Below are 13611 nucleotides of genomic sequence, written 5' to 3'. Positions count from 1 at the left end.
GAGTGGGAACGAGCTTTTTTTGTTGGGGGGATCTTTTCTACAAATTAGTGGCCGAAATTTGTCTGGCATAACAAAAATCTTCTATTACTAGCTTAGGATCTTCTTGATGAAGTTGCCAACTCCATTATCTCTTTCAGCTCATATTTTTTAATGTCGATAGCAAACCAAAAGAGACAAAAGCAAAACTAAAGCCCAGCTTTTACCTGTTTCCGCATTGCTGAGAAGCTACTCATTCATCACTCTTCCCTTTCACAAGCGAAAATTCCGCAACTGATAAGTTGTCGGACTAGACATCTACAGGTCAGTTGGACGTTATTTTTAGACACACTTGTTTTCTCTATTTGGCTCCGCTGGAAACCATTCCAGGAACCTTGTAAAAAAAACATCTATAGCCAGAAGCAATCAATAAAGGTTAAAAACAATAAATTATATCGCTGGTAACGAAACCGTGACCATCTGAGGACATCTCTAGGCAATCTCTAGGCAATCTCTGGGCCCAAATATCAAATAAGAGCTTGATTCAAAACAACGGTGGCTGTCCCTTATCATTTTTATTGGACAATGGACCTTATCGTTCAAGAATTTTGTTCATAAACTTTTTTGTTCGTAAACTCACGATAACTCGTGATGTTTATAAGCAAACCCCTGATTTTTATATTTTTTAATTGTCTTCTTTACAACTTTGTTGAAAGTAAAAAATAACCCTGTAAAGTAAGAAAATGTACAAAATTTTAAAATGACCAAGTTCGTTCTAAATGAAAAAATGATCCTACTGGACACTGTAGATTTGAAAAGTACATTAAATTTCAATTAAAATGACATTAAAATAAGAGTTGATTAACGAAAAATGGTAGAGGTTATAAAAGCTTTGTAGTGTTTTTTCGATGATAAATACGTTTTTTTCGGAATTCTGAGTATGCCATCAAATCGGACGTCTAATTTTACATATAAGTTCCTTAAACACCAAATTTCTATCTCGTCACCGTTTCAGGATGCAAATTATTGAAAAACACCTCTTTTTTCGCATGTTCCAAAATTGAAGGAGTCGTACCGCCCCTCCGTCACGAGATAACAAAAATGGACCTCGGATTCGTGATCGGGGACAAAAGTTAACCCTTAGGACAAAGTTTCACGCAAATCAATGAGGGGTCGGGGCAACTTTTCCAGATTTCGTGTGAGTTGGTAAAGAATTATTCGAATGTAACCAGTTTTATAAAAATATTGAAATTTTTAAAAACTTGGAAATCAATCTACAGAGCAATTTACGTCAATACAACATAAATTTATGAACAATGTTAGTCAAGATATTTCCATTTTGGTAAAATTAAACGTGGCTTTTAACACCTAGATCAAGGAAAAAGAGGAAATTCAACACAAATTCTCCCTTTTCTCGAGCTTGGGAGTTAAGGTGTTCAATATCCAAGAAAATGAAATGCTTCAACAGGCTCAAATAAATTCATTCACGGTTAGAAATTTGATAAACAGTTTTAGCACCGTTGCACTTGACAAGAAAATTATATTTAAATATTTCTGGGTTTTGGAAGCAAGTCACGTTTTATTTGCTAAATTGCAAAATCTCGACTTATTATGCACATAAATCTATACATTGCTACAGGAACTTGTTATAATCTCTTTATAGCAGTGTTTCCAACTGGTTTAATGAAGATGCAAAAGAAGTCCAATGATTTTAAAACCTTTTGCAAATCTTGAATCCTTACCTTGTACCTTCATTGACACTGCATTGATTTAAATATTTTTTGACATAGCGATGCCTCTGTGCTCTCTCGTACTAAGCATGCTGATTTTCCTATCTAGTTAGCATAAGAGAGCACAAAAGCATCGTTATGTGACTTTCTTTGATATGTAACAACAGCATTTAATTTTCACTTGGATTTCATCTTATAGAGTGGCTAAAAATACAGCTGACAAAAACTAAAATTCAAAATATTTATCGACGAAATCATATTTCCGTCGAATTGTGCAGAAAGGGAATTCGGTACGATACAAGTTTCTATATTATTTTAATGATGGAAAATTCCTTTCTTCATTTATATTTTTTATTCTTTTTGCATTTTTTACAGAAACATTTTTTTTTAGAGATAAAATTTTTTGTGAGTTTTTGCATTTGCTCAAACATGAAAAGTTAATTTACTATCCATTTATGTAAATTATTACATCGTTTCAAACATGAGCAGTTCTGGAATGGTTTTGAGCTGCTTTTTATTTTTAAAGCAACTTCATGTCTTTTTTTTAGTTTTTATTATATGAGCTGTTGTTGAAAATATAATAAAAATGTAGATTTTCCTCGTATTTTTATTTTATTTTTTATAAAGAAAACTGCACCCAAACGGCGGTCGCATGATTGTGATGCATGGCGGCATGAAAGTATATCAGAATCTGCATTAAAACTGTCCTTATGCATTTTTTGCGATATAGGGGTATGACATTTTTGCCCGTTACCGACAATTATCGACATTACCGACGGCTTTTTGGTTGTATTTCACAAAAAAAACCCTTTACAGAACGAGGATTGAACCACCAACTTCTGGATTATTGATCCGACACGCTACCACCGCGCCATGGACGCTTGATGAAATGCGTGTGAAAGAGCACCAACATATTCGTCTCTTTGGAGTGTTGCTCGGGGAAGGGTCAGCATTATATGTGTTGGTGAGAACTGCAGATCGCTGACATGTTTACTCGCGGGCAAAAATGATCTACGGGCTTGCTGCAAAAATGTTATAAAATGTTGCAGATTTAGAGATATATTTTTCCTTTGGGTGTGTACAAAAATGTCTGGAAGTTGCATCTTTAGTTTGTCCATATAATTTTACAAATTTGGCAACTTTCAATACAAAAATGATCTATGAAAATTCAAAAATTTGTATCTTGTGAAGGAATTTTTTGATCGATTTGGTGTCTTGATTTGCAAAAAAACACTATTTTTTAATTACTGATATGTTTTAGGGAACATCAAATGCCAACTTTTCAGAAATTTACAGAATGTGCAAAAAATCATTGAATGAGTCTTGAATTTGTTTAATCAATACTGATTTTTCAAAAAATCGAAATATTGGTCGAAAACAGTAGTTAAAATCTGGGTGCTGAAAAGACAGAATGCGTAACGTGATTTTCGAAAGCTCCCCACTGCTCCCCACTAATACATCTGCACTACAGCTGTAAACATAAACAAAGTAGAAGGCTATGTTCAAGCTCAAGCGTGACATATTTTTTGCTGCTGAAGTGAATTATTATAAAACATTTTGGATCTGTTGATGTTGATGTTTTAGATGAAAAATTAAGTGCTTCGCACTTTTTTCTTCGTAGACTAAACGATGGGCGGCCAAAAGAGGCCTTTTTTGTTTTCCACGTGATGAAAAATTGTGTCAAAAGGGGGTGGAATTTCGTGAATCAGAAGAGCAACCGAATGGAAGTTCCGAGATTATGTATCTTTGATGTGTAGTGATAATATCGGAGTATCCAATATTATTTGGAAAGTAGATAGTTATTGATAATTCGTCGCTAACATTTAAAAAAGCGTCATAAACATAGATTTTGTAGACATAGCGATTATAAAATTTTAGCGACGAATTATGCCAAACTCGATTTCAAACCTCTTATTAAGATGTTTTGACTACGAATACCTCAATAGTCATCGATTTTTTTTTATTCCTGACTAAATAAATTTTAGATCGATCACAATACTTGCCACTTCTTGGTATAATTATGCGAACAGTAAATTGGTTCCGCTTTGACAGTTCTAAATTGAGGCCGCTTTGCGGACAACTATTCTGCACCCAGGTTAAAATCGAATTTTCAATCGAAAAGTACTTAAGTGAAATTTTGATATAGTGTACCGTAAAACGGGGTGACTTTGATAGCTGGGGTGGCTTTGATAGGTTTGCGATTCTTCCGCAAAATGAAGAGTTCAATTAAAATACTTATGGAATGGTTAAGAATCATACTGACCATGGTAGAGAAATGTTTTTAAAGTACCTCAAGAAGTACTTTTCATAAAAATTTTAAATGTTTAAAAAGATAGTTGAATATAGTTAAGAAAATTATGGCGAAAGTCATTATTTTAAACTTCTCAAAGTGACATGATTTTCTCAATGAACATGGTTTTGAATCGGAAAACGGAATGCATTTTCGGATTCTTTGGACTAGGAGAAGATTAAATAAGTTTGTAAATAATAAACAATTTGTGTTTTTGAAACACAATTAAAAAAATCTCCAAATTTATGGACAACTTCAGTTGAACACATTTCATGTAAAATGTGAAAACTTGCGATTCGTGCTTTAAATTCAGTATAAAAAATGCAATATAAATCGATAATTTTATAAACAAAACTAGTTTTAACAAATTTCAGGCAAGATTCTGACTTTTTAACAATTTTACCTTAAATTCATTTGTTTTTTTTGTTAAAAAAGCTTAGCATTTTGTTACTGGTTGGGACATCGTACCCTCTGGGCCAGGAGGCCTTAGGACGCCCCAGCCGGTTGGTCTTAGAGCCACGGCTGACTGGGGTGGGCTCTGGGCCTCTTTTGCGCGCTGGCGGGACTAACTAAAGCAAAGAGCCTTATCATCAAGGTCGGCTCGAAACCGAATCAAAGACACAAGACCTAGGAATTACTTTTTAACTTTTGCCTTCCTCACTGAGGTAAGGCTATAATCCTGCTCTGAAAATGAACTTTTTATTAAAAGCTCCTAGACCCACCTTCATGTATACATATCGACTCAGAATCGAAAACTGAACAAATGTCTGTGTGTGTGTATGTGTGTGTGTATGTGTGTGTGTATGTGTGTGTGTATGTGTGTGTGTATGTATGTATATGACCAAAATTCTCACTGAGTTTTCTCAGCACTGGCTGAACCGATTTTGATCGAACCAGTTGCATTCGACTTGGTTAAAGGTCCCATACATCGCTATTGAATTGTAGGAAGTTTCGATAAGTAGTTCAAAAGTTATGTATAAAAACGTGTTTTCGCAAATATGGATCTCAATTATATGCACGTAAACGATGTCCGGATCCATCATCCGACCCATCGTTGGTTAGGTAATTGAAAGGCCTTTCCAATGAGTCCAAAACATTGAAGATCTGGCAACCCTGTCTCGAGTTATGACCACTTAAGTGATATTTATGTACTTTTTTGAAGCCGGATCTCACTTAAATGTATGTAAACTATGTCCGGATCCATCATCCAACCCATCGTTGGTTAGGTAATTTAAAGGCCTTTCCAATGAGTCCAAAACATTGAAGATCTGGCAACCCTGTCTCGAATTATGACCACTTAAGTGATATTTATGTACTTTTTTGAAGCCGGATCTCACCTAAATGTATGTAAACTATGTCCGGATCCATCATCCGACCCATCGTTGGTCAGTCAATTGAAAGGCCTTTCCAATGAGTCCAAAACATTGAAGATCTGGCAACCCTGTCTTGAGTTATGACCACTTAAGTGATATTTATGTACTTTTTTGAAGCCGGATCTCACTTAAATGTATGTAAACTATGTCCGGATCCATCATCCAACCCATCGTTGATTAGGTAATTTTAAGGCCTTTCCAATGAGTCCAAAACATTGAAGATCTGGCAACCCTGTCTCGAGTTATGACCACTTAAGTGATATTTATGTACTGTTTTGAAGCCGGATCTCACCTAAGTATGTAAACTATGTCCGGATCCATCATCCGACCCATCGTTAGTTAGGTAATTTAAAGGCCTTTCCAATGAGTCAAAATTATTGAAGATCTGGCAAGCCTGCCTCGAGCTATGACCACTTAAGTGATATTTATGTACTTTTTTGAAGCCGGATCTCACTTAAATGTATGTAAACTATGTCCGGATCCATCATCCAACCCATCGTTGGTTAGGTAATTTAAAGGCCTTTCCAATGAGTCCAGAACATTGAAAATCTGGCAACCCTGTCTTGAGTTATGACCACTTAAGTGATATTTATGTACTTTTTTGAAGCCGGATCTCACTTAAATGTATGTAAACTATGTCCGGATCCATCATCCGACCCATCGTTGATTAGTCAATTGAAAGGCCTTGCCAATGAGTCCAAAACATTGAAGATCTGGCAACCCTGTCTTAAGTTATGACCACTTAAGTGATATTTACGTACTTTTTTGAAGCCGGATCTCACTTAAATGTATGTAAACTATGTCCGGATCCATCATCCAACCCATCGTTGGTTAGGTAATTTAAAGGCCTTTCCAATGAGTCCAAAACATTGAAGATCTGGCAACCCTGTCTTGAGTTATGACCGTTTAAGTGATATTTATGCACTTTTTTGAAGCCGGATCTCACTTAAATGTATGTAAACTATGTCCGAATCCATCATCCAACCCATCATTGGTTAGGTAATTTAAAGGCCTTTCCAATGAGTCCAAAACATTGAAAATCTGGCAACCCTGTCTTGAGTTATGACCACTTAAGTGATATTTATGTACTTTTTTGAAGCCGGAAACTTAACTGTACGTAAACTATGTCCGGATCCATCATCCGACCCATCGTTGGTTAGTCAATTGAAAGGCCTTTCCAATGAGTCCAAAACATTGAAGATCTGGCAACCCTCTCTCGAGTTATTACCACATAAGTTATATCTGTGTTTTTTTCTGGAACTAAACAAAGCTGAAATGTGTGTCCAAACCACTCATATTACCCATTTTTGGTAAAAAGTGAGGAAGGCATCAACCACATAGGTGGATTAGGTTAGTTTTTGTATTTAAACTTACGGTGTGTGAGTGTGTGTGTGGTTAGTGCGGTGGGCCGGCCTTGCTGCTGTTGCTGCTGCTAGGAGTTGTACTCACTGCTTGCGCTGCTACGTGGTGCTGGTTGGCCGGTGAGGCACAGCGGGCCACCGGGCCAGACGTGGCCGTTCTCGGCCTACTCCTGGGGGGGGGGGCTCCCGTGCGCGTGCTCGATTTCGGATTCGCCTCCGAAACTCGTGCGGCGATCCTGGACACACGTGCTTCTCGAACTTGCTGGCGCTTCGGTAGAAACCCAGCTTCGTGGACTCCAACCACGTGCCAAACCACCGAAGTGCGCCGGTGGGCGGGTTGTCCTCTCCAGGATGGACACATCTTGGCCACCAGACTGGCGATCGTCCGGCAGCGATCTTAGCTGGCAATTACGGGTCCTTCGGGTCGAATTAACACGATTTGGGGAAACGATAAGGTTAGACATGTCACGTATCGCTGTTGGCTCTCAGCATATCCAAATTTTAACCACAATGCTACCTGGTGTGACGATTCTTGGTCCAATATGTCCTTTCCCAATAATTACCACAACGTGGTATCACTTTTGAGCTGACCGTGACCTTCGGTCAAATTCTTGCACTGTCTTTGTGTTGCTGGACGATCTGGCTTGTTTGACTGTACTTGTAGGAAAGATCGTATCAGTCGTTTTAATGGTCAATCTAACCCTCTCATCTACGTAATCGTATTCTCTTTTATTCCCTTTTGTGATTCTCTAGCTGTTCCATTTGCATGTAACGATCCCAATGGTCTCCATTGTATAGCACCACAACCGCTGGGTTAGTAGGTAAAGTGTGTGGACAGATATTGGGCCTACGGTTCGTTAAATGTGGTTTATTATTTATTTCCCTAACTGTGCTCTGTCTCAGTTACATTTAAACATTAATACAATAAATGAAAACAATACAAAACAAAAGCCTTATTCCCTACAAAATTAAATTAAAACTTCAAATTAATAGACGTGCTCCTATTTGCCATGGGCGAAGTAAAATGGCAAAATCGAGCGATTACCCGCAACGGTAACAATTTTCAGGTAACTTTTTTGAAAAAGTATCAGATATTCATTTTTAAAATTAATGCCCATGCTTGTCCACTCTTGAAACAAAATTGTTTTTTTTTATTTTCGATTCGATTTTTTTTTATTTTGGGATTCGAACCGGCGATTTCTGGATTGTAAGTCCAGTGCGCGGTCCGATTGATCCACACAGGCAGATAACCCACCTTTTTGTAATGTCGATAACTCAAAATCAAATTACAATTGGCAATTGCAAACCTTTTTTTACATCTGAGCTTCCATCCACCCGGGATTCAAACTGACGACCTTTGGATTGTGAGTCCAACTGCCTACACGGAGAAAAAAGAGTTCCCAAAATCGTGAACAAGCGTTCATGAATTTGGGAACCACGAACAAAGTGTTCAAATTTCATGGTACGTTTTTCAAAATCGTACCATGATATTTGAACACTTTGTTCGAGGTTCTCATTTTCATGAACGCTTGTTCACGATTTTGGGAACTCTTTTTTCTCCGTGTACCAGCGACTCCACCGAGGCAGGACCCATGGAGACGACTCCTACACCTGGACTGAGCTAACGACTTAACCTCTCGGTTAGACCGGAGCCAACACTTACTTCCCCGCCCGACGGAAGGCGTGATCAGACAAATCTCGTCTCGAAAAATGTCACCGGGACCGTCTGGAATTGAACCCAAGCCGATTGGGTGAGAGGCAACCCCTACACCACAGTTCTTAGCAACTAATTGTCCGATTTTCTATGTTAAAATATGAAATATTCGTGAAATTTTCTGATCTTTTCGAAAACAATATTCTCACTTTTTTTTTTTAAATCAAGAATGACATTTCAAAAGTGCGATATATTAAATTTTTTTCCCGGAAAAATACACCGAGCTTAATTAAACTTATTGTAAAAATGGTTTGTCCAAGTTTGCATCTAAAAATCGCACATCTGCAGAACATGCTTCAGCTCTGAACATGCCTGAAGGAAAGAATCATCACTCATGCTGGTCACGGGAGAAATCAGCGGAAATTAGCAACGCAAAATGGCAAGCACCAGGTAGCACCGACGAACTGAGGACCAACTCTCCGATACCTTTAGCTTGTGATCGAGCCAAGTCAAACTGCATAAGTTAAATAAAAGTGAAAATTTTGGAAATTTACGACTGCAGTGCCGAGTGCAAGAGAGAAAAAAAAAACAAGCAAAGGAAGGAAAAATCTTGGCGCAAGGAGACGAATAATAAAGAGTACCATTTGACGACGGCGCCGACATGTGACATCGATGCCTCGCTGGAGCGGAAAGAAGCGAACCTGGTTTTTTTTGTCGCTGTAACTCAAATCGGTAATTGGAAGGCTGCTGATTTTTCGATTCGCTAATGACCGGTGTGGAAGTTTTTTTGGTGCTTTCAATTGTTTGCGATACATTGTTGCAGCATTGCATTGTCAAGCAATGACATTTAAGTATCTGTGAGTATTAGTTTGATTTATTTTAAAAAAGCTTCACATCCTAAACTAAATTCGATTCAACTGCTAAGTGATTTGATCGAGTTCGTCACGATTCGCAAAAAAAAAGTCGTTTCTCCAATTCGCAAATTCTTCAATCGTATACGTTTGTAGATACCTACATGTTTCAAGAGTCCTCGTAAGCACAAGAACAAGTATCAATCGTACCCTCAACGTCCCACTCGCAGTCACCACAGCAGGTAGCGCGAAACGCTCTTCCCTCGAGACTAACTCAAGAGAAGCTGGCCATCCATTCCATTCTTCGGCGTGTTCTTAATAATGTGAGTGGGGTAAAAAGGGAGAGGGGGAAGATGCTCCCGCAGGGTTCTAATGCTGCTGGTTCTTGCGCCAAAAGTTTTCGCCAGCCTCCACATCTTCCCGCGGAGTGTGGTATGCGAGGGAAAGGAGCAAAAACACAACAAAGTAAACAAGTTTGATTCTCTGGAGAAAAAAGAAATTTGTTGTATCATCATGTTGCATTAATTTCATGTTTTCTACGACTAAAGATTTAAATTTTCTAACGTTACACATCATCTTAGCAACAATATTATAACCTGTAGAAATTTTTCTCACTGTTCCTGCAAATTATCCTGCAAGATGAACAATCGCTCGTACATCCATATTTTTTTTATATTTTGTTATGGAAAATTGTTTCTAACAACACAATTACTACCACATAATTAAGGCTTAGAATTCGATTTTCGATACATTTTATCGAAATGCGAGATTCCTAGATAGGGTACGTTATCCATTAGTGGACCCCTTTCCACTATTTCCGCCCTCTGAAGGGTTTTTGATGAAAAATTCAATAAAATTACAATTTCAAGCGTGTTTTAACTACGAATCTCTTATTTGGCAAGTTCAGCATAATTTAGATTATGTTGAAGTGTCAGAATAAGTGTTTTGAGTTCGACGTCTGAAATCAGCCTTGGCCACTACCATTTTCACAACAAAACAGCATTTCTATTTTATGATTGAATTAACCATGCAATCATTTTTTGATTGGTTATTCAACTTCAGTATGTCAAAATAATGCAAGTTTAAGGAACTTTACTTAAATAAAGCGAAGAAATGCTCATTTTCGAGCAAAAATTAGGGGGTCCAATATAGGACAACGAAAATCGTAACTTTTCCAAAAGTGGACCCCTGTTAATTTTGCCTTCAAAAATGAAGAAAACTGTGTATTTTAGCAAAAGTTTCTCTTGAACATACAATAAATGCTCTTAAACATACAATAAATGTTTTTGAAACGTTTTCTCTGATAACTGATGAAACAAAAAGTCAAAACTCCTCAATAGACTTCAGACTTCATTGTTTTGTACAAAGGGTTATGAGAAAGTGCTAAAAATATTGCAAAATTGTAAAAATGCGCTTCGGCTCTACTAGGGGGTCCGCTTATCGTTAAAATATTAGAAAGAATTCTTTCAAATTTTACAGTAAAAAAATGTAAATTTGGAAGGTGTTATTTTGGTAGGTTGAATATTACTTTTTTATGATTTAATTTTACCTTAATTAAGATTGAAAAAATTACATTACACTAGAAAAGTGGAGCAGTTCACTACGGAATCGGTCTTTTTTCTTTATTTTAATTTATGTATTTTTTAATCCGGCTGAAACTTTTTTGGTGCCTTCGGTATGCCCAAAGAAGCCATTTTGCATCATTAGTTTGTCCACATAATTTTCCATACAAATTTGGCAGCTGTCCATACAAAAATGATATGTGAAAATTCAAAAATCTGTATCTTTTGAAGGAATTTTTTGATCGATTTGGTGTCTTCGGAAAAGTTGTAGGTATGGATATAGACTACACTGGAAAAAAATGATACACGGTTAAAAAATTTTGTGATTTTTTATTTAACTTTTTGTCACTAAAACTTGATTTGCAAAAAAAACACTATTTTTTTATATGTTTTAGAGGACATTAAATGCCAACTTTTCAGAAATTTCCAGAATGGGCAAAAAAATCTTTGACCGAGTTATGATTTTTTGAACCAATACAGATTTTTTCAAAAAATCGAAATATTGGTCGCAAAAAGTTTTCAACTTCATTTTTTGATGTAAAATCGAATTTGCAATCAAAAAGTGCTTTAGTGAAATTTTGATAAAGTGCACCGTTTTCAAGTTATAACCATTTTTATGTAACTTTTTTGAAAATAGTCGCAGTTTTTCATTTTTTAAAATAAGTGCTTATGTTTGCCCACCCTTGAATAAAAATATTTTTGAAAAGCTGAGAAAATTCTCTATATTTTGCTTTGCGGACTTTGTTGATACGACCCTTAGTTGCTGAGATATTGCCATGCATAGGTTTAAAAACAAGAAATCCGAATTTCGGAAAATTTCACGAATGTTTCATATTTTAACATTGTAAATCGGACAATTAGTTGCTGAGATATCGACAATAGAAACATCAATTTTCTTGTTTTTAAACCTTTGCATGGCAATATCTCAGCAACTAAGGGTCGTATCAACGAAGTCCGAAAAAGCAAAACATAGAGAATTTTCTCAGCTTTTCAAAAATATTTTTTTCAAAAGTGGGCAAATATGGGCGCTATTTTTTAAGATATCAATAACTGCGACTATTTTGAAAAAAGTAATATAAAAATGGCTAAAACTTGAAAACGGTGCCTTTTATTAAAATTTCTTTCAAGTACTTTTTGATTGCAAATTCAATTTTACAACAAAAAATGAAATTGAAAAAAATTTGCGATCCATATTTCGATTTTTTGAAAAAAAAAATCATAGCTCGGTCAAAGATTTTTTGCACATTCTGGAAATTTCTGAAAAGTTGGCATTTGATGTCCTCTAAAACATATCAAAAAATAAAAAAATTAAAAATAGTGTTTTTTTGCATTTTTTTTTCAGTGTAGTCCATATCCATACCTGGGTAATTCTCCGCAAACTCACACAGCAGTTGCCCCGACCCCTCTTCGATTTGCGTGAAACTTTGTCCTAAGGGGTAACTTTTGTCGCTGATCACGAATCCGAGGTCCGTTTTTTGATATCTCGTGACGGAGGGGCGGTACGACCCCTTCCATTTTTGAACATGTGAAAAAAGAGGTGTTTTTCAATAATTTGCAGCCTGAAACGGTGATGAGATAGAAATTTGGTGTCAAAGGGACTTTTGTGTAAAATTAGACGCCCGATTTGATGGCGTACTCAGAATTCCGAATAAACGTATTTTTTATCGAAAAAAACACTAAAAAAGTTTTAAAAATTCTCCCATTTTCCGTTACTCGACTGTAAAAAATTTTGTAACATGTCATTTTATGGGAAATTTAATGTACTTTTCGAATCTACATTGTCCCAGAAGGGTCATTTTTTCATTTAGAACAAAATTTTTCATTTTAAAATTTCGTGTTTTTTCTAACTTTGCAGGGTTATTTTTTAGAGTGTAACAATGTTCCACAAAGTTGTAGAGCAGACAATTGCAAAAATTTTGATATATAGACATAAGGGGTTTGCTTATAACCATCACGAGTTATCGCGATTTTACGAAAAAAAGTTTTGAAAAAGTTGGTCGTCATCGATCATGGCCATTCATGGTCACCCGCGACAGACACGGACGACGAAACAAAGAGAAACGCAAAAATTAACTTTTTCAAAACTTTTTTTCGTAAAATCGCGATAACTCGTGATGTTTATAAGCAAACCACTTATGTCTATACATCAAAATTTTTGTAATTGTCTGCTCTACAACTTTGTAGAACATTGTTACACTCTAAAAATAACCCTGCAAAGTTAGAAAAACACGAAATTTTAAAATGAAAATTTTGTTCTAAATGAAAAATGACCCTTCTGGGACAATGTAGATTCGAAAAGTACATTAAATTTCCCATAAAATGACATGTTCCAAAATTTTTACAGTCGAGTAACGGAAAATGGGAGAATTTTAAAACTTTTTAGTGTTTTTTCGATGAAAATACGTTTTCGAATTCTGATTACGCCATCAAATCGGGCGTCTAATTTTACATAAAAGTCCCTTTGACACCAAATTTCTATCTCATCACCGTTTCAGGCTGCAAATTGTTGAAAAACACCTCTTTTTCGCATGTTCAAAAATGGAAGGTCGTACCGCCCCTCCGTCACGAGATATCAAAAAACGGACCTCGGATTCGTGATCAGGGACAAAAGTTACCCCTTAGGACAAAGTTTCACGCAAATCGAAGAGGGGTCGGGGCAACTTTTCCCGATTTCGTGTGAGTTGATAGAGAATTACCCACCTACAACTTTCCCGAAGACACCAAATCGATCAAAAAATTCTTTCAATAGATACAGATTTTTGAATTTTCACATATCATTTTTGTATGGACAGCTGCCAAATTTGTATGGAAAAT

This window comes from Culex quinquefasciatus, chromosome 3, assembly GCF_015732765.1.
Source record: "Culex quinquefasciatus strain JHB chromosome 3, VPISU_Cqui_1.0_pri_paternal, whole genome shotgun sequence".
NCBI classification, from domain to species: Eukaryota; Metazoa; Arthropoda; class Insecta; order Diptera; family Culicidae; genus Culex; species Culex quinquefasciatus.
The sequence above is the reverse complement of the archived record's forward strand: the minus strand, read 5'-3'. Positions refer to the sequence as shown.